Raw genomic sequence first — 22,650 nt, 5'->3', positions numbered from 1 at the left:
ACAAGACAGAAAGGTGGAGAGAGACAGAGAGAGTGGGGAAGAAAGGAGGGGAGAGAGGGATAGATAGAGGGGGGAGGGAAGCAATGAGAGACAGAGACAAAGACAGAGACAGAGAGACAGAAAGTGAAGGAGAGAGACTTTAGGGTGAACCAAAGCAAACTTTCAATACTATGGTCACTCATCGTCCATTTGTGCTGTTGGAAGAAAATGCCGTCGGGTGAGTAATCTATAAAGGGCAGCACTTGATTTCTCCTCGATGCTGGGACTTCAAAGTCACCATCAAGGTCCTTGTAGCTTTAGAGGCTGTTGATAGTGCTGTCTCTGTTGATAGTACCATGTTGTGTCTTCATATGATAGAGGGATGGAAATGTGATACGGGCTTGACTTGTCTGTCCTCACACTTTTACAATGTGTAATCCATTCAGGACTGAAAGCTTCCATGACTTTCATACCTTAATACCCGCCCCCCCCCCCCAGTTCTTAATACCATCCCGATGGGGGTAAGAATTGTGGGGCATTCAGATTATAACCATGATACCATCTAATTCATGTAACTTCCATTTGTCTTGTGAAGATCAGAATCAAATACAGGATATTGTGCATCCCTATCAATCAACACCATGAGTGCAGCCCTTTCTGGTGTTTAAGCCATCTTTTAACTGTCATATTGTAAAACCAATCAAGTTACGGGGCTGGAGAGATGGCATGGCAATTCAGGGCAACTTGTTCTCTCTCAGAGTAAATGGCTTCAATTCCCAGCATCCTTTGATGGTTCCCAAATATCTATAACACCAGTTCCATGGGGATCTGACACCCCAGGACCTGATGCATTTCTAGGCACAAGGCATACATATGCTATACAGATTTACATGTAAGAAAACAGTCACAAGCAGCGGCGGCGGAGGCGGCGGCGGTAGCAGTAGCTGGTCCAGCTGAAGGGCCATCAGCGGTGGAACCAAGGCGACACAGGGTCCAGTTAGGCCCTGCGCCCACGACCACTGACCTTCGCTGACCAGCCGGGCGGCAAGTAGCTGCGGTTCTGCAGAGCCTTTCACTGCACGGAAGCCACTTCAGAACTCGGCTTCCCGCCAGTCAGGAGAGACTCACCTCCATCTTGATTCCGGGCTCCAGAGATCGGTCAGACTGAGGTACACAGACATAATCCTAGGCCCAACACCGCAGGGATCTGAGCCTGACGGGCGTTGGCCTGCACCCAGGCCCTGGGCTGTTCGAGTGGCCATCGGGGCGCCAACCCAGCCAGGAGTTTTTTTTGCCCCGGCCGGCGCACGCGACGCCATTTTGCCTACAGGACCCAGAGTGCTCGGGAGGGCAGAGACTGCTAACAAGCGTAGCCTGAGGCTAACAAAACGGGGGTCTAGGCCCCAAAAGGCACAGGACTGACCCCAAGAACTGGGCGGCTTGGTGGGCCATCTGTGTGTCAACCCGCCCAGGAGGTTATTAGTACAACAGACTCTCCCGGTGCTTTCGGGGAGCGCGGACGCGCACGCCCGCCATCCGGGTCACCTGGCGGACCCAAATAACAGTCATAGCCCTAGGGGAACTTTGCTCGGAACTTGGCCTCCCAGGCTTTTGCCTGGACTCAGGGCCCGGGCGACAAGGCTAACCTAGTGTGTGCCAGCCCAGTTGGGGAAATCGGCTGCCCAGCAGAGTGAGCGGAACACAGGGGAGGTCACAGCAACATACACCTTCGGAGCTCCCTGGGGGTGCACACGGGTTCCATCTGGCCCACAGACACAATCTGGGGCAAGGCCTCAGGCAGAAGCCCTCAGGTCAACTCTCTCCGCTTCAGATCAGCCTGGGTGGCCGCCACATCTCCAGGTCCCTCAAGAGGCTAGTGGGGGCTTCCGGGCGGCCAGCTGGGAGAAGTCAGTGTGCTCCAATAAATCCTGCGGGCCCCAGCGGGAGCCTTCAGGTGCCTGCTTCGGGATCTGAACAGCCTGGACAGCAGCACCCTGTCTACAGGCAGTGCAGAGTGTAAGCTGTGCACCAGAGGCCAACGGGGAAGGGGCAGCTTGCACTGGTGAGTCCAGCACTGACAAGACCAAGTAACACCAGTGAGAGCTAGATGGCAAAAGGCAAACGCAGGAACGTCACTAACAGAAATCAAGGCAATATGGCAACATCTGAACCCAATTCTCCTCTACCAGCAAGTCCTGGATACCCCATCACACCAGTAAAACAAGATTTGGATTTAAAATCACTGGTCATGATGCTGGTACAGGAACACATGAAGGACATTCAGGAGAAAATGGATCAAAAGTTAGAAGCCCTTGCAAGGGAAACACAGAAATCATTGAAAGAAATCCAGGAGAATACAAAAGCCAACAAGGAGGAAATGCAAAAAACACTTAAAGAAGTACAGGAGAACTTTGGTCAACAGGCTGAGATCATGAAAGACGAAACACAAAAATCTCTTAAAGAAATACAGGAGAACTTTGGTCAACAGGCTGAGGTCATGAAAGAAAAAACACAAAAATCTCTTAAAGAATTACAGGAAAGCACAAACAAGCAAGTGAAGGAGCTAAGCAAAACCATCCAGGATCTAAAATCAGAAGTAGAAACAACTAAGAAAACTCAAAAGGAGACAACTTTGGAGATAGAAAGCCTTGGGAAGAAATCAGGGGACAGAGATGCAAATATCAACAACAGAATACAAGAAATAGAAGAAAGAATCTCAGATGCTGAAGATTCCATAGAAACCATGGACTCAACAGTTAAAGAAAATGCAAAATGCAAAAAGCTTGTAACCCAAAATATCCAGGAAATCCAGGACACAATGAGAAGACCAAACCTAAGGATTATAGGCATAGATGAGAGTGAAGATTTACAACTTAAAGGGCCAGCAAATATCTTCAATAAAATTATGGAAGAAAACTTCCCTAAACTAAAGAGAGAGATGCCCATGAATATACAAGAAGCCTACAGAACTCCAAACAGACTGGACCAGAACAGAAATACTTCCCGTCACATAATAATCAAAACACCAAATGTTCTAAACAAAGAAAGAATATTAAAGGCAGTAAGAGAAAAAGGCCAAGTAACATATAAAGGAAGACCTATCAGAATCACAGCAGACTTTTCACCTGAGACTATGAAGGCTAGAAGGTCCTGGGCAGATCTCATGCAGACTCTAAGAGAACACAAATGCCAACCAAAACTACTATATCCAGCAAAACTCTCAATCACCATAGATGGAGAAAATAAGATATTTCACGACAAAACCAAGTTCACCCAATATCTATCCACAAACCCAGCCCTAAAAAGGATAATAGGAGGACAACACCAATACAAGGAGGGAAACTTCACCCTGAAAAAAGCAAGATAGTAACCTTTCATCAAACCCAAAAGAAGTTAAGCAATCAAATTTAAAAAATAACGTCAAAAATGATAGGAAGTAACAATCACTATTCCTTAATATCTCTTAACATCAATGGACTCAATGCCCCAATAAAAAGACACAGACTAACTGACTGGATACGTAAACAGGACCCTACATTTTGCTGCTTACAGGAAACACACCTCAGGGTCAAAGACAAACACTACCTTAGAGTAAAAGGCTGGAAGACAATTTTACAAGCAAATGGTCTCAGGAAACAAGCTGGAGTAGCCATTTTAATATCAGATAAAATTGACTTTCAACCCAAAGTCATCAAAAGAGACTCTGAGGGACACTTCTTGCTGGTCAAAGGAAAAATACAACAAGAAGAACTCTCAATCCTGAACATCTATGCTCCAAATGCAAGGGCACCCTCTTTCATAAAAGAAACTTTATTAAAACTCAAAGCACACATTGCACCTAACACAATAATTGTGGGTGACTTCAACACTGCACTTTCCTCAATGGACCGATCAGGAAAACAGAAACTAAACAAGGACACAATGAAACTAATTGAAGCTTTGGACCAATTAGATTTAACTGATATATATAGAACATTCTATCCTAAAACAAAAGAATATACCTTTTTTTCAGCACCTCATGGTACCTTCTCCAAAATCGACCATATAATTGGTCACAAGACAGACCTCAACAAATATAAGAAGATAGAACTAATCCCATGCCTCCTATCTGATCACTATGGAATAAAAGTGGTCTTCAATAGCAACAGAAACAACAGAAAACCCACATACACGTGGAAATTGAACAATACTCTACTCAATGATACCTTGGTCAAGGAAGAAATAAAGAAAGAAATTAAAGACTTTTTAGAACACAATGAAAATGAAGACACAACATACCCAAATCTATGGGACACAATGAAAGCAGTGCTAAGAGGAAAACTCATAGCCCTGAGTGCCTCCAAAAAGAAAATGGAGAGAGCATACATTACCAACTTAATGACACACCTGAAAGCCCTAGAACAAAAAGAAGCTATTTCACCCAGGAGGAGTAGAAGGCAGGAAATCATCAAACTCAGGGCCGAAATCAATCAAGTAGAAACAAAGAGAACCATACAAAAAATCAACAAAACCAGGAGCTGGTTCTTTGAGAAAATCAACAAGATAGATAAACCCTTAGCCAGACTGACCAAAGGGCACAGAGAAAGTATCCAAATTAACAAACTTAGAAATGAAAAGGGAGACATAACAACGGAAACTGAGGAAATCCAAAAAATCATCAGATCCTACTGCAAGAGCCTGTACTCAACACAACTGGAGAATCTGGAGGAAATGGACAATTTCCTTGACAGATACCAAATACCAAAATTAAATCAGGACCAACTAGACCATCTGAACAGTCCCATAAAGCCTAAAGAAATAGAAGGAGTCATAGAAAGTCTTCCAACCAAAAAAAGCACAGGACCAGATGGTTTCAGTGCAGAATTCTACCAGACCTTCAAAGAAGAGTTAACACCAATACTCTTCAAACTATTCCACAAAATAGAAACAGAAGGAACACTACCCAATTCCTTCTACGAAGCCACAATTACGCTGATACCAAAGCCACACAAAGATCCAACAAAGAAAGAGAACTTCAGACCAATTTCCCTTATGAATATCGATGCAAAAATACTCAATAAAATTCTTGCCAACCGAATCCAAGAACACATCAAAACGATCATCCACCATGATCAAGTAGGCTTTATCCCGGGAATGCAGGGTTGGTTCAATATACGGAAATCCATCAATACAATCCACTACATAAACAAACTCAAAGAACAAAACCACATGGTCATTTCATTGGATGCTGAAAAAGCATTTGACAAAATTCAGCATCCTTTCATGCTTAAAGTCTTGGAGAGAACAGGAATTCAAGGCCCATACCTAAACATAGTAAAAGCAATATACAGCAAACCGGTAGCCAGCATCAAACTAAACGGAGAGAAACTTGAAGCAATCCCACTGAAATCAGGGACCAGACAAGGCTGCCCCCTTTCTCCTTATCTTTTCAATATTGTACTTGAGGTACTAGCTCGGGCAATTCGACAACATAAGGAGGTCAAAGGGATACAAATTGGAAAGCAGGAAGTCAAACTATCATTATTTGCAGACGACATGATAGTCTACCTAAGTGACCCAAAAAACTCCACTAGAGAGCTCCTACAGCTGATAAACAACTTCAGCAAAGTGGCAGGTTATAAAATCAACTCAAGCAAATCAGTGGCCTTCCTATACTCAAAGGATAAGCAGGCTGAGAAAGAAATTAGGGAAATGACCCCCTTCACAATAGCCACAAACAGTATAAAGTATCTTGGGGTGACTCTTACCAAACATGTGAAAGATCTGTATGACAAGAACTTCAAGACTCTGAAGAAGGAAATGGAAGAAGACCTCAAAAAATGGGAAAACCTCCCATGCTCATGGATCGGTAGAATCAATATAGTTAAAATGGCCATTTTGCCTAAAGCACTATACAGATTCAATGCAATACCCATCAAAATCCCAACTCAATTCTTCACAGAGTTAGAAAGAGCAATTATCAAATTCATCTGGAACAACAAAAAACCCAGGATAGCTAAAACTATTCTCAGCAACAAAAGAAAATCTGGGGGAATCAGTATCCCTGACCTCAAGCAATACTACAGAGCAATAGTGTTAAAAACTGCATGGTATTGGTACAGTGACAGGCAGGAGGATCAATAGAACAGGATTGAAGATCCAGAAATGAACCCACACACCTATGGCCACTTGATCCTCGACAAAGAGGCTGAAAACATCCAATGGAAAAAAGATAGCCTTTTCAACAAATGGTGCTGGTTCAACTGGAGGTCAGCATGCAGAAGAATGCGAATTGATCCATCCTTGTCTCCTTGTACTAAGCTCAAATCCAAATGGATCAAGGACCTCCACATAAAGCCAGACACTCTGAAGCTAATAGAAAAGAAACTGGGGAAGACTCTTGAGGACATCGGTACAGGGAGAAAGTTTCTGAACAGAACACCAATAGCGTATGCTCTAAGAGCAAGAATTGACAAATGGGACCTCATAAGGTTACAGAGTTTCTGTAAGGCAAAGGACACCATCAAGAGGACAGATCGGCAACCAACAAATTGGGAAAAGATCTTCACCAATCCTACATCAGATAGAGGGCTAATATCCAATATATATAAAGAATTCAAGAAGTTAGACTCCAGAAAACCGAACAACCCTATTAAAAAATGGGGTACAGAGTTAAACAAAGAATTCTCACCTGAAGAACTTCGGATGGCGGAGAAGCATCTTAAAAAATGCTCAACTTCATTAGTCATTAGGGAAATGCAAATCAAAACAACCCTAAGATTTCATCTTACACCAGTCAGAATGGCTAAGATTAAAAATTCAGGAGACAGCAGGTGTTGGAGAGGGTGCGGAGAAAGAGGAACACTCCTCCACTGCTGGTGGGGTTGCAAATTGGTACAACCACTCTGGAAATCAGTCTGGCGGTTCCTCTGAAAACTGGGCACCTTACTTCCAGAAGATCCTGCTATACCACTCCTGGGCATATATCCAGAGGATTCCCCACCATGTAATAAGGATACATGCTCTACTATGTTCATAGCAGCCCTATTTATAATTGCCAGATGCTGGAAAGAACCCAGGTATCCCTCAACAGAAGAGTGGATACAAAAAATGTGGTATATCTACACAATGGAGTACTATTCAGCCATTAGAAACAATGAATTCATGAAATTCTTAGGCAAATGGATGGAGCTAGAGAACATCATACTAAGTGAGGTAACCCAGACTCAAAAGGTGAATCATGGTATGCACTCACTAATAAGTGGTTATTAACCTAGAAAACTGGAATACCCAAAACATAATCCACACATCAAATGAGATACAAGAAGAAAGCAGGAGTGGTCCCTGGTTCTGGAAAGACTCAGTGAAACAGTATTTGGCAAAACCAGAACAGGGAACTGGGAAGGGGTGGGAGGGAGGACAGGGGAAGAGAAGGGGGCTTACGGGACTTTCGGGGAGGGGGGGGGCTAGAAAAGGGGAAATCATTTGAAATGTAAATAAATTATATCGAATAAAAAAAATAATAATTGTAAAAAAAAAAAGAAAACAGTCACAGACATAAAAAATAATATATTTTATAAACAAAAATAATGTCAATACAAGTCAGGCATTTCCAATATACAATAGCATAGCATAAACACTTCAATTCCAAAATGGAGCAATTTGGGCACAGTACAGAAAGAATGGGCCAGAGCAAGGTGAAAACCAAGAGAGGAAAACAACGAAATTCCATAATTCCATACACAGCATCTGGTGCTTATGGCGGAATCATGGCCAACTCTCTCATGTTCATCTTTGCTGCCTGCAATAAACACAGCTTCTCACATAGTGCAGCTCTACTCCGACACTCCAGCTTTTTCACAAATGCCTCACAGTATTTGGGATACTGTGCAACTTGGGATCCCCTTCTCAGCTGCATGTAATGGCCTCTCAAGGACTGGTTACATGGAATCCAATAATCCAATTATTAGCTGGTCTCAGTAGTTTGTCTAGAATGTTGACTCCATCCTCCATGAGAAGTTCACTCTTGAATCTTCATTTGAGATGTCTTTGACAGTTTGATTATTTGTTATCCTCAAAGACGAGGTAATATAAAACATTTTTAAAAACCAAACCAAAACAATATCTTCTTAAAAAAGAAAAAGAGAGGGCAAATTGTATCCCCGTGCATATCATTTGAATTATGCTTGTATATGTTTAAGAAAATTTTAAAATTTGGATGCCAAGGAACTCCCTGCTGAGTGTATATGACATCCTATAACTAGCCATACTGATGCCTGGGTGAAATGAAGGAATTCACTTATTGACATACGCCATGATTCTGATTTAATATTGTGAAGAAGACGTGTCTATGTTTTTTCCACAGCATGCCACAGTGGGTGACATGAGCACCCCACTCTTGGAATTGCTTTTCTACGTTTTGCTTTCATGGGTGCTATGACAAAAGTGGCTAAGGGAAGGAAGGGTTTATTTTGGCTCACAGTTTAAGATCAGCATTCATCGTATAAGGAAGACAGTGACAGGCATGTGAAGATGCTAGGTCGCATGACACAGAAAGCAAAGAAACAGACATAAGTACTCAGTTCTTTTTCTCCTTCATCTTTAGTATCAGACCCAAGCCTACGACATTGTGCTTCACACATTCATAGTGGGTCTTCCCAATGTTACCAGAAATGCTGGGACCACTTTGTGTTTGATATCTGGTGAAATTAGGGTCCCATTTGAGTGGGTTTAGTTTCACTGACAAAATAATTGAAGAACAGACTCAAATGGAAATTTCAGAATAATCTTATAAGAATTTAAAAAAAATAGACCCTCTGGGTAGTTAAGCTATAAATTGCAACAGACATCTGAAAGGGAACAGAGGAACCCAGGGAAAACTATCTTTTTGTTTTTTTAATTAAGCAGGAATGGAGACCGGACCCTTGGTGGATATCCAGACACATGACGGAGATGAGGGCTTTATAGACAAAAGCTTCTTCAGAGAGAGAAGGTCTGAGTATCAGAAAGAGCATGCTTGGGTTCTGGATACCAAGAAAAGCCAGAAGAAAGAAGAGGAAAACTGGTACCTTTCTCAGTCGGGGCAGAGTGGACCTCATAGCAGCTCACAAAGAGTGAGTTAGGCTATGGAGATTCTGCAAAGGAAAAGGAAAGGATTTTTTATTTTTTATCTTTCCCTAATTATTCCTTAACTTTCTTTACACAGATTCTCATCTTATGGCAATTGAGGCGGGCATACTCTGTAAGCTTTCCTTAATGTGTTCATGAAAGTTTTGATGAGCTGATGGCTGTAGAGCCAGAGGGTTCCCTGTAGGCTTCTGGGAAACAAAGTCATCAGCAGTTTTATTCAGCTGTGGAGCCTTTATGCTGCAGTACCAGCCTTCTAGGTAAGATGGGGCCTCTGGAGAAATAGAGGAATGACGCTTATGGGGCAATATACATTAAAGGAACAATTATTCCATCTATATCTTTAGCATGGCTTAAAATGAAGCTCTCTTCCTAGGAGTGGACTTCCTTCCTGAGGGATGGTTCTTTGGCCAGATGACTGATTTGCACACTTGCAATGTTAAGTCTCCTCCTAGACTAGGCATTCTGTTCCCTTGATCGAGACTTTTCCGTTAATATGCCTTTGTTGCTACTCTAAAACCTTGTAAAACCTTTCTGTCAATGACTTCACAGATATGCCTGGACATTTGTCACCTTAAATCTCATCAAATTGACAATCATGATAAACCATCAAATACCTAAAATACAAAACAGTTGCAATCATGAAAGAATATAATAGGCAGTGGAGACTTAGGTTTCAGACAATTCAGAGGACAGTTTCCTTTGCAGAATAAAAGCTCCTATCATGCCTTTACATAGTTCTTCATAAGAAGAACACATCGAGGAAGCCTTACAGAGTATGCCCACCTTAATTACTGTAAAATGAGGATCTGTGTAAACCAAGTTAAGGAGTAATTAGGGAAGAAGGAAAAATTCCTTTAGAAACCTTTTTGGGGAAAGCCAATTAAAAATTATAATTAAAAAAGAAAAAGAAAAGAATTTGAATTGAAGCACCCTATATGGGTGGATAATGTTGTTCCTCATGGTCATAGGTTAATAAATGAAAGGTCCAGTACTTGATAAAGTATATTTCCCTATGAGTTGTTAGTCATGGAGACAATACAGGCCATAGGCATTACTTTTGGTTGTCCATTATAAAGGGATGATGAACTCCTACTGCTGAAAATACCACACATTTTAGGATATGGAAAAATTCAGCTGAAATTCAGCTATGCACTTCTTCTCTTTGGCTGGCATCGGGAGCTCCAGGGGGTACCCCAGAAGAAAGTCATCAATCATCTTAACATCTGTGGAGCCTTTATTCTGAAATGAATTTCAGTTCCAAGCTTCCAGGTGAGATGTGGCCTCTGATAAAACAGAGGAATAACTCTTATTGGGTAACAGACTCAAACTGGATTCTGGTTGGATTTGAGGCCTGTGTCATTGGAAATCATCCCTACTACTGTAAGCCTCATGGAAAGCTCATGGTTGGGAAATTAATGGGCTCTCATATGGACCATATAAATGAAGTTTTCTAAATGAACAAGCTGTTACACTGATCTCTAAGTATTTGTGGTTTTGTCTATATGATAGGTATAGCTCTCAGCTTTGGTAAGAAAAGTCCCTTTTTTGCAGTTCATGATATTGATACCAGAAACCCTCTCTCTCTTTCTTTCTCTCTCTCTCTGTCTCTCTCTCTCTGTCTCTCTCTCTCATGTGTGTGTGTGTGTGTGTGTGTGTGTGTGTGAGAGAGAGAGAGAGAGAGAGAGAGAGAGAGAGAGAGAGAGAGAGAGAGAGAGGGTGTATGTAGGTCTTTCTCAACAAACAAATGTTTTTAGTGGAGTTGTGTTCCACTATCTCAGATATGGTGTGGACCATCAGTGGACAGCCAATAGGACAACAAATGATCTTGTTAAAATAAACAACAATGTGGGAGTTTTCAAAAGTTGTTGCTTATAAAACTTATGCTGGGAATGTATAAAATGCTCCAATGCATGCATCATACCTTGGACTGTTTAATGTGAAGTTTGGAATCCTGGTATGTTGAGGTTTTGTCTTCTACTTTTTATTGTAATGCTAAGTACTGGCCTCAAAGATTTGGAGTCTGCACTAGCCTGAGTGACCCTGCCTCTAGTTAATTCTGATTGGTAAATAAAATGCCATCAGCCAATAGCTGGGGAGAAGAGACATAGGCAAGGTTTAGGTTTTCCAGGCTTACGACCATAAGGAGACTAAAGAGAGAGGGAAGAAGGTAGCCTCAATGAAAGAGTAAGAGTGTGCAGTAGAGAAGCTATGGGATAGAGAAACAAGGAAAGCCGCATGAACTAGGGGGCAAGAGATTGTGGCCAAAGGGCTTCCCAATTGGGTTAAGAGCAACCAAGATGGAACACAGTAAATAATAAGTAATAACTTGGCTTGTGGCTAGGAGGTGGATTCTAACAGCACGGAAGGTAGGCAGTTGACCAGCAATTGTACAGCTTGAGGTGTAAATATATAAAAATATAAAGGCTGTGTGTGTATTTTACCCAGGAACATAAATGGTCTAAGGTGGGAAGTAACCCCATGATAGGATTTTTTTTCTTTCACCTTTTTATACAATACTTTTATATGGTTTTCCTTTTAATCTTCTCTTTTCATTTAGTATTCTTGTGAACTATGTTCTTCTTTATCCAAGAACAATGACTTTCATTTGCCAAATATCCAGCAGAAGTTCACCATCGTTTGCAGCAGTAGTCTCCATATTTTCATAATCATGACTGTTAAGATGAAGAGTCTAACATCCACTAAACAGGAAGAGGCATTGGGGTCTCACAGTCTTAGTAGTCAGTCCAGGTAATTTCAATGAAGATTACGTTGAGAAACACTGATGTTCACAATAAAAGTCAAATCCCTTAGGAGAGCTTTGACAGTTGAAGACTGTTGAGGGAGGGAGGTTCAATATTCTTTGGGAAATGGTTGCTCATGATACAGCTAATTACCGTATAATTGGGCATACATGAACAACCTCAATTAGACTCATTGGGTTATGAAAAGAGGTCATGAGGTTGGGAGGGAAACATGGGAGGATTCTGGGGAAAGTCAGACAGGGGTATTTATATATATATACAATAGAACATTTTATAAATATATAATAGAATGTGTTCTGTTACTAGCTATTTCACATAATATAGTTTTCTGCATCTCTTCTAGTTTGCTCTCTTTCCAGAATCCCATGGTTCAGTGACTTTAAACTTACTGGTTTGGATGTTGCCTGCTCTACCTGAGTATCCTTAGGCAGCTCACTTAACTTCTCTCAGCCTTTCTTCCTCATCTGTAAAATGGGGATATAATATGCATCCTCAGGGTCGTTTGACAATTAATTGAAATCATACGTCGGATAAGGTCTAGCTCTGGTTTGTCCAAAGGAAAGGTTAAATGCTCATGCATTCATTGATTCTACACCCTGAAGAGGTAAAGAGGCCAGGCAGAGCTGGTTATCCAATACTAAATAAATACTGATGGCAGAGCTACTGCCTGAAGCCAAGAATGACAATCCTATGACACTACAGTGAGCATATTTGCAATATGAAAAAAATATATTGGGGGGAGAAATTGCCATACTCTTGGGATTTCACAGGCCACCCATCAAATGCACTAAAGAAAAAATAATCCCTCCAAAAAATAGGATGCCTGATCTCCTTAGCTCCAAGGCAGCTTATTCAAGAGTGAAGTTTTAAGACTGAATAAATAAATTCCCATATTAAACACTAGGTTAAATACAATCTCTGGCCTAAAGGTCCTTGCAATCTAAAAGAAACAGCATACACAGATGGACACTTGGGAAAGCAATTTATAAAGTTATTTTTAAAGCTTTGTTATTTTCTCAGTGGGTCCAATATTAGTCACTGATTTTAAAAAGGGGAGAAAATGGCCAGGGGAAGGTTGCTTTCCATTCCTAAAATTCTCAAATATATATTTAGTTTTACCTGACTCTTACTAACACTAATTTGTTACTGTGTCTACAGGTTGATTGACCCTAATAAATTAGTGTTTCTTATTAACAACAGTGGTGGCAGTAGTGATGATGATGATGATGATGATGATGATGATGACGACTACGACAATGACAATGGTACAGATGCTGACAGAGAGCTGAGAATTTTTGAACATGCACCTTGTGCTTGAAAGGTTTTATATAATATGCAATGCCACAGTTGGAAATTAATATTAGCTATGACTTGCAAAACAAAGGTAGCTTGCCCATTTCCCTCTGGTATCGTTGCAGGTTGGCATCTGAGCTCTGTTTTCAGGTACAGCATCTCCAGCAGAAAGGCTTTACTACAAAGTTCCTTGGGGAAAAGCAGCTTCAGCTTCTACTCATCAGAGGAAATATCTTCACCGAAATGTGGAGACCTAATATTAGCCAAAGGCACAGGGCTGTTGGCTACCCTAATTTGCTATAGTTCCCACTACAGACCAATTGTGATTCTTCCATCACCCCCCCAACAGTTTATCACATACACAGTCTGTTCAGACAGAGGCAGATCCTGGACTCCTTGGGATAGAGTTTAAGTTGGACTGAGCTAGTGGTTTGAAGCTTATCAGGAGTAGGAGTAAGTTAAACCAGTAATAGTGCATCTTTCTCTTACTAACTAATGAAAAATCATGTGTGACTCTTTAATAATTCTGCAGAACTATTATGGGAACTTACAGAGTCTTGTTTGTATTACTGCATGTTTTGTGCTGCTCTTTGAAAAACTTGTCATTGGGAAAATGGTCACTGAATGGATAATTTTTTCAAATGAATTAATTTCAGAGTGATTTGTTCATACTATTTATGGTACTATGCAGGAAGTGCAGAAAGACCATAATGTTTAATATGAGTAGTATAAAATTTGGCAAAGGAATGTGCTTATATCATTAGCCACAGCTACTCTGGTAACTTCTCTGCTCATGCTTATGACGATGTCCAAAACATATAAGGAAGGGAATATATTTTTCCTGAGGGAGAGTCTCTCATATTATTAGTAACAAGACAGGATAAATTATAGAAAACGACATTGGTGGTCCATGCCTTTAATCCCAGCGCTTGGGAAGCAGAGGCAGGCGGATTTCTGAGTTCGAGGCCAACCTACACAAAAAAACAGGGCTGCACAAAAACTCTGTCTCAAAAAGCCAAAAAAAAAAATTGTAGAAAACAAAAATACTTTATCTTTAAAATATCAGCAGGACTTTGTCCTATAAACCAGGAAAAGAAATACATTGTAGGCAGAGGGGAAAACATTTTCATTTGTTTTGAAGATCCAAAGTATAAAATTGAAAACTGTGCAATACAATTATTAATATTCAGGCAGAAATTAGAATCTCAATAAATGATAGGAATGTTTTAGGCAAAACAAGCATGGGTTAGTACATGGACCATACAAACAATTCATGTTAGCAGACCTGAACTTTATCACTGGGTGAGAGCTGTTGAAAGCATCATGCAGATTCACGACCATGGAAGGAACAGAGCATCCTCTTCATGACTTCAGATTACAGTGTTCCACAGTAAGCTCTGGCACAGAAAAGATAACTTTCCCCAATCACAAATCTGTGATTTCTCTGGATTACTTACCATTTGCTTATTTAGACAAAAGAACGCAAAGTCCAGTAACAGCACAACTGAGACTCCCCCAGGAAGACATTTTATATCACAATGAAAATCGGTACAAAACTTGTAACAGATCAGAATATTGCTGGACACTTCTCAGTTCACATTCCTGATTTTCTTTCTATTGGCTTATTTATTATACTAATTTAACCTTTTTTATGGCCACAAAATAATCATCATGCACATGAGCAAACTCTGCTTTCTGTTTCTTTTTTTTTTATTCGATATATTTTTTATTTACATTTCAAATGATTTCCCCTTTTCTAGCCCCCCACTCCCCGAAAGTCCCATAAGCCCCCTTCTCTCCCCCTGTCCTCCTACCCACCCCTTCCCACTTCCCCGTTCTGGTTTTGCCCTATACTGCTTCACTGAGTCTTTCCAGAACAAGGGGCCACTCCTCCTTTCTTCTTGTACCTCATTTGATGTATGGATTATGTTTGGGGTATTCCAGTTTTCTAGGTTAATATCCACTTATTAGTGAATGCATACCATGAGTCACCTTTTGAGTCTGGGTTACCTCACTTAGTATGATGTTCTCCAGCTCCATCCATTTGCCTAAGAATTTCATGAATTCATTGTTTCTAATGGCTGAATAGTACTCCATTGTGTAGATATACCACATTTTTTGCATCCACTCTTCTGTTGAGAGATACCTGGGTTCTTTCCAGCATCTGGCAATTATAAATAGGGCTGCTATGAACATAGTAGAGCATGTATCCTTATTACATGGTGGGGAATCCTCTGGGTATATGCCCAGGAGTGGTATAGCAGGATCTTCAGGAAGTGAGGTGCCCAGTTTTCAGAGGAACCGCCAGACTGCTTTCCAGAGTGGTTGTACCAATTTGCAACACCACCAGCAGTGGAGGAGTGTTCCTCTTTCTCCACACCCTCTCCAACACCTGCTGTCTCCTGAATTTTTAATCTTAGCCATTCTGACTGGTGTAAGGTGAAATCTCAGGGTTGTTTTGATTTGCATTTCCCTAATGACTAATGAAGTTGAGCATTTTTTAAGATGCTTCTCTGCCATCCGAAGTTCTTCAGGTGAGAATTCTTTGTTTAACTCTGTACCCCATTTTTTAATAGGGTTGTTTGCTTTCTGTTTCTTTAAGACAGTAAAATGATGGTTTCCCTTAACACCTGGATGCTTGTGTCACTTAGTAAAAGGAGTATTTAAAAGATTTACATATGTTAATGACTGAGCAGCATGAGGTCTGCATCTTTTCTACAAAGGAAGGGTTTTGAGTCCCATAAGCTTGGGATCTGACTGATGGGGGATACTTACAAAATCAGGGACTTTGGCCAGCTCCCCTTCTATCCTACTCCAGCATCTACATTGTTCTTGGCTATAGTTTGTAATCTAGGATCCTGTGTTGATCTAACAGACTTTCAAAACTCCATACTTATAATAATAATAATGTCTATTAGCTCTTCTTGTCTACCATTTATTGGCTTTATTCTCAGTCTGGTGTTTGTCTGTTTGTCCAAATAGAATTGATTATATAACCATGAAAAGACACCCATCTATAAACTCTACTAAAATGATCAAAATCAATAAGGATAAAGCATGCTGGTATATTAATCTCTGTCTGAATTATAGTTCTTTGATTGTTTTTGAACTGTGACTCTGACTTTCATGAACTTCTCTCTCTTTCATGTGAGTAATGTTAGAGCCATGGCTTCTCACAGTTTGTTCTCATTAGCCATAATAATCTTTTTATTTACACACAATGAAGTCTGATCTGTTGTGATTTACCTATTGTATATGTGCATATGTTAGAAACTTTTTATCCCTGCCATGATATTTAAAATATATTCTTGCTACTGGTCCATCAGCTCCTTCATGACCACCACCATCCCACCACACACATTTTATAGTGATCAACAAGGACAAACAAGAAGAAAATGAATGGGGGAAATGATAAGAAATATGCATAAAGTATTGAAGCTGCAAAGCCAATAATCATTGGCTCTAAAAGCTAGTTCTGCATGTGAGAGGAAGTAAAGGATGATGGGAAATCGAAATCATGAGATAAGCCCATGAGGTTTGGAAAACATAGGGCTTGGAAATACAATATGTTCACTGAAGGTATATTGGTTGAAAATTTGCATTTAAAGCACCTAGTTCCTAGATACTTTCCTGTCCAACAGAGTAGGGTCATTAAACATCTCATCTGAGGAGATAGATGTGCAGAGATTGGTCTTTTTGTAACTGAAGGAATTTGTGAAGGAACATCAACACTGAGGGACTTATTAGAAAAACGAAATAGCTAAACAGCTGCTTATATGCTAAAGTGGAAGAATATTTGCCACCTTGCCTCTTGTCCTGGATTGACAAGCATGCTCATCTTTGACTCAATTGAACCATGACAGGTTGCCTCTCTGGATACACTGCTTTGCCCAAGAGAAAATGCCTATCAATAACTGTCCTGGCACTTTATAAGGATCCATTGTCTTGTGATACCAATATGAATTTCCAGGTTCCCATTTCATGCTTTATTTTTAATTAAACATTTGACAAAAGACAAAAATCAATATATAAGGAAAAATAGAAAGTAGAAACAGAGAAAACAGAACCTGGAGAGGTTACTAAGCAGTTGAGTCCTTGTTGCATTTCCAGAAGACACAAGTTTGGTGCCCAGCCCTCAATCTGGCAGCACAGAGCTGCCTGTTGACTATAGTTACAAGGAATCCAATACCCTATTCTGTCTTCTGCTGTCACAGAGCATATACACACACTCACACAGAGAGAAACAAATAAAAATTAAAAAAAAATGATCAGGAATGTGGAAAATAGAAGTCAAAGAAATTTACTCAATAGTCTCAAAGAAATTGTGAGGTTTTACATTACTGAAACATCAGGAAGACATAGAAAGGAAACACTCAGAAGTTCAGAACAAGGTTCTGAGAATAAAAAGCCATTACAAAACATGAAAGCTAATGGAAAATTTATAAGATAAATTTGGAAAAATCTAAATAAAAAAGTAAAGCAAAAACTTCACAGAGTTTTTTTTTTTAAGTTTAAGTATAAACTTTTAGGATTATATACAAGCACCAAGAGAATCAGAGAATAACGAAAGAGAAAAATGTAAAAATCAAGAATAAACTTGACAAATGTCAAGAGGACAAGGGCCAGAGTGTGAGCTTTCAGGATGAAAAGCCACAGTGATGAGGCACTATTGTAGATGCCAACAAGTACTTGCTAACAGGAGCCTGGTATAGCTGTCTCCTGAAAGGCTCTGCCCAACAAATAAAGAAGTGGATGCTCACAGCCAACCAATGGACTGAGCACAGGGTGTCCAATGGAGGAGCTAGAGAAAGGACCCAAGGAACTGAAGGGGAACAGGAGGAACAACAATATGAACCAACCAGTATCCCCAGAGCTCCCAGGGACTAAACCACCAACCAAAGAATACACATGAAGGGACCCATGGCTCCAGCTGCATAAGCAGAGGATGGCCTTGTGGGACATCAGTGAGAGGAGAGGCCCTTGGGTCCTGTGAAAGTTTGATGTCCCAGTGTAAGAGAATTTGAGGACAGGGAATTGAGAGTGGGTGGGTTAGTGATCAGAGGGAGGATGTATGGAATAGGGTGTCTTGGAGGGGAAATGAGGAAAGGGGATAATATTTGAAATGTAAATAAAGAAAATAGTTAATAAATAAAAAGGAAATAAAAGAAAAAGAAAAGTCACAGTGAGCACTTTTCACAGCTGGAGACATTCAACCATGCTATGAGATTTCAGAGGACTAAATAGAGAAAGAAGTTTTAAAGCTTGTAATAAGGAAAAAAAAATAAAATTCGTTTCCTAGTGAGGGGGGAAAGCTGCACAAAATTGTTAAGAATTAGATTGGAGGACTGGAGATATGTTTGCGTGTTTAAGACATTCAGCACTTAAAAACGTTTATTCCCAGTACTCAAGTGCCCATGCTGGGCAGTTCACGAAGGCCCAGAAGTGCAGCTCCAGGGCATCCAACGCCCTCTGTTGGCCTCCAATGGCATCCACAATATATGTGGCATATGTTTGCACAGAAATTCATATACACATAAGCATAAGAAAAGAAATGCACACAAGCCATGTGATATGATTTGATTGTGAAATCTGTCAGGATGCCTCTAACACAGGCATCATACCAGACATGCTAAGTATTATATCCACCAAAACTTAGCATAACTATTAAAAGACAGCAGGCAAAATTATAAATGAAGTAATTTATTTAAAAAGCCAAATATGAAGCTTCCTACCAATATATGTAAAATAATGCTTGAAGCTAAAAGACATAGCCATTATTCTGGATCAAAAGAGAAACTCTAAAAGGAAGAGTAAAACAATAAAACAGATACGCTTTGAAATAAGAGGCAATGCTGAGAGTGGCATAGGTGACTGCTGTGTCTCATTACTGAAGGAAATTCTTCACTACTTATTACCAGGCACAGCAACAAGTAACCTCATTCAGTAGTGAGATCATGGGGTGGGGAGAAAAACCCAAAATAACAATTAAAAAAAGTCCTTAATCCCATATGGCATTTTTAATTATGATATTTTAATATTTAATTATTGTTATCAAGGTCAAGAGACTATGGAGTCTATTTTGTATTCCTTGAGATTGTTTTTAAGTTTTTAGTAAATCCAAATAAAGTAAAGATTGATGAAAAATAATCTTTGAACATTTTTAGATGACAGTTTTATCTGTGTCTAAATTCACCAGAAGCTAATTAATTTGGTAAATAAAGTAGATAAGCAAGATTCTGGAATTAAATGCCAGGATATGAAACATTTTCTTGTCTCGGGATTTAAACACTTGCTATTTCTTCTCCCAGATACCTAGATTACTAACTTTACCACACTATGCTGGTTTTTTTTTGGGGGGGGGAAATACATTTCTATTCACCCAGTGTTTTGGTCACTGTTCTATTGCTGTGTAGAGACACCTTGATCACTCAGGTCAGCTCAGAAAGTTTAAGGGAGGGACTAAATTACAATGCTCAGGCCACAGGACCCTGTGGCTAGGGGAGGCCCGGAGTTATTCTGAGACAGTTAGCCACTACCTCATTCCCTAAAGAACAATAAGTCTAAAAGTCATGCTGTGGGAAGGGGTGGATTGGGGAACAGGGAGAGGGAAGAGGGCTTATGGGATTTTGGGGAAGGCGGGATCCAGGAAAAGGGAAATCATTTGAAATGTAAACAAAGAATATATCAAATAAAAATAATAAAAGAAAATAAAAATAAATAGAAGTCAAGCTGTTTTGCCCATCACATTGTGTGTAAAGTGTGATTCTGCCAATCACAATCTGCCCTGTGGACTGTATAAAGGCTCGCTGGGTGGGCTGAGTGTGGTCGTTCTCTCTCCATGTGCAGTTCAACCCCAACATGTTGAAACAATAAATCCCTCTTGCTTTTTGCATTAATTCTCGATTCTGCACTGTTCACTCAGGAGGTCACCAGTAAGCTACAGCTCACCAGAGTCTTAAGATCACAGCATCTCTTAAAAGTAAAACATTTAATTGGGACTTGCTTACAGTTTCAAAGTTTTAGTCCATTATCATCATGGAAGGAAACATGGCAGCATGCAAGCAGACGTGATGCTGAAGAAGCAGCTGAGAGTTGTACATCAGGATCCTCCGGATTCACAGGCAGCAGGAAGACAAACAGCCACTAGGCCTGGCTTGAGCAAACCCCAAAGTCAACCCCAGAGTGACACATTTCCACCAGCAAGTTCACCTCTCCTAATTCCAGTCAAACAGTTGCACTCCCTAAGGACCAAGCATTCAAATCCATGACCCCGCGGGGGCCATTCTTATTCAAACCACCACACCCAGATACATTGTCAACTATAGATCAAAGAAATTATTAGCTAGTCTAGTTTGGTGAACCAATGAGTTTTTATTGGTTATGTACATGACAAAGGTTGGGAGTTTGTCTACAGAACTACCTGGCCAGAGGTCAGCAGTTCTTTTTCATGGTTCTTTCTGAGGCTGTGGAGGGGGAGAAGTATTACTTGTTCTTGAGAGATATTTAAGGTTGCTATTTAATGATAAAGTGTTTACCTAACTTAAGCCTAGGTAATTTTGCTATTGTGGCTGACCTGCCTGAGTGCTTTTGAGGCCAGAAACTGTAGTCTCTGGCATTTAGCACCTCATATAAAACAGCAGGAGATTAAGTAAGGGATTAATTGCTAGAGCCATTTCCCTCTTGTCCAAATGCCTCAGCTGTCAGGCTAGGGGGAGGTGTAGAACAATAAACTTCTATTGAATAAAAAGAGAATCATGCTCCCAGAAGGAAAAACTTTTACACAGCAAATATGGGCAAACTCATATAAATTCATATACAGATTCAGGCTTACACATCCATACATCTTAAACCAATTGGGCTAAGCTACATACTTATCTCATAATTACATACTTACATACACACATCCATACTTACACATGTATATGGAGCAAAATACCAAGTGCAGAAAGAACACACTCATCTGGATGAAAATCAAGCTCCAATCTTTATGGCATAGAGAAAGAAAAAGCTTCTATCCTTTTATTGATAAATAAATTAAACGCTTTTCTGTAAGAAGAGAGCTTTGATCTCTTTAATGAGACTAAGCCTGCCTTGCTATTAAGAAAAGACCTGTTGTGTCTGATGATAAGGAGAAGTCTGCCTGCTCCTTCTGCCTCTCTGCAGCTTCTTCTCTCTTTGTCCTACTTCCCTCTGCATTCTGCATCCTGGTCTTTTAATTGTTTTAAGTTGCTTTATAATTTCTAAGTCATTTCACTCTGCATTCTTCTTCTAATCTTGCTCTTTCCTCCTGCTCTGATGTAACAATGCTCCTACTCCCAATGCTTACTTCTTGAGTTCCATTTCCTCTCTTTGTCCTCAGCACTTATACATCTTTCAGAGTACATGATCATCTGGTAAAAAGTTCACCATAGGTTTACACATAAATTCAAATCATAAATTGAATAAGAAGTTTATAACAGAGACATAGCCATTATGCATTATCCATTATATATCCAAGAGGAATAATGCATATCCATTAAGAGTAATTATCTGGCTAAACATTCATCATCTGTCACTAGCTCTACAGGTTCATTGAAAGTTAAAAACTATACCTTTTGTGACTAAGGTATTAGTGAAATTTTGTATAGCTAAACTCAGTCAATATTTTATCTTCTGTCCTTGCACCTGTAGTAAATACTTAGTTCCCTTTTTAGGACCTTTAGTTAATGGTTTTATAAACTCTTGGAATATGCTCTAAATTGTGGATGCCTTCTTGCTATCTCACAAGTAACTCATGACACTTGAAGGCTGACAGAGTTCTCATTGTAGTTCTGATTATGAAAGAGGATTTAGTAGCAGTCCTATTCTAAAAGAGCTTAATAATTACTAATATAATTTTAGGAGTTCTTGTAGAATCATCACTAAGAATTAAAAAATTATCTATTTGTCTATATAGCATCACATCTCCATTGTTCTGCAGAGATCTGCGCAAATACCTAGTGTTATATATATATATATTATATATTATATATATATATATGTGTGTGTGTGTGTGTGTGTCTGTGTGTGTGTGTGTGTCTGTGTGTGTGTGTGTGTAAGAGGCTAATACCCTAATACCTAGTGATAGTTATATATATTTAATAACAGGAAAAGCATATTAATAGCAGTAATATTTTCTAAAATGAAATATTTTCAGCCTTTCCTAGAGTAGCAAGTCCATCATTAACATTTAACAGTCCATGGCAGAACCATCTCAGGAAGATCACCTACTAGTTTTAACTTCTCCTTGATTGGCTCCTTGCAATACCTCATGAATCTTCTTTTCTTAAGCAGTTGGATTGTTGGTTAAATAACATTGGGGACAAATGCAATTTTCTTTCTAGTTCTTCTAAACTTTTTATGGGTTTCACAAGCCTGCCTCCTTCTCTGCAGGGTGGCGTGGAGAAAGGTCTCTACACACCAGAGACTTTTCATGAATTTGCATTTTCCTTGTCACCTTCATCTTCTTCACACTATTATTTCTATTATC

Source organism: Apodemus sylvaticus, chromosome 17 (assembly GCF_947179515.1).
Source record: "Apodemus sylvaticus chromosome 17, mApoSyl1.1, whole genome shotgun sequence".
NCBI classification, from domain to species: Eukaryota; Metazoa; Chordata; class Mammalia; order Rodentia; family Muridae; genus Apodemus; species Apodemus sylvaticus.
The sequence above is the reverse complement of the archived record's forward strand: the minus strand, read 5'-3'. Positions refer to the sequence as shown.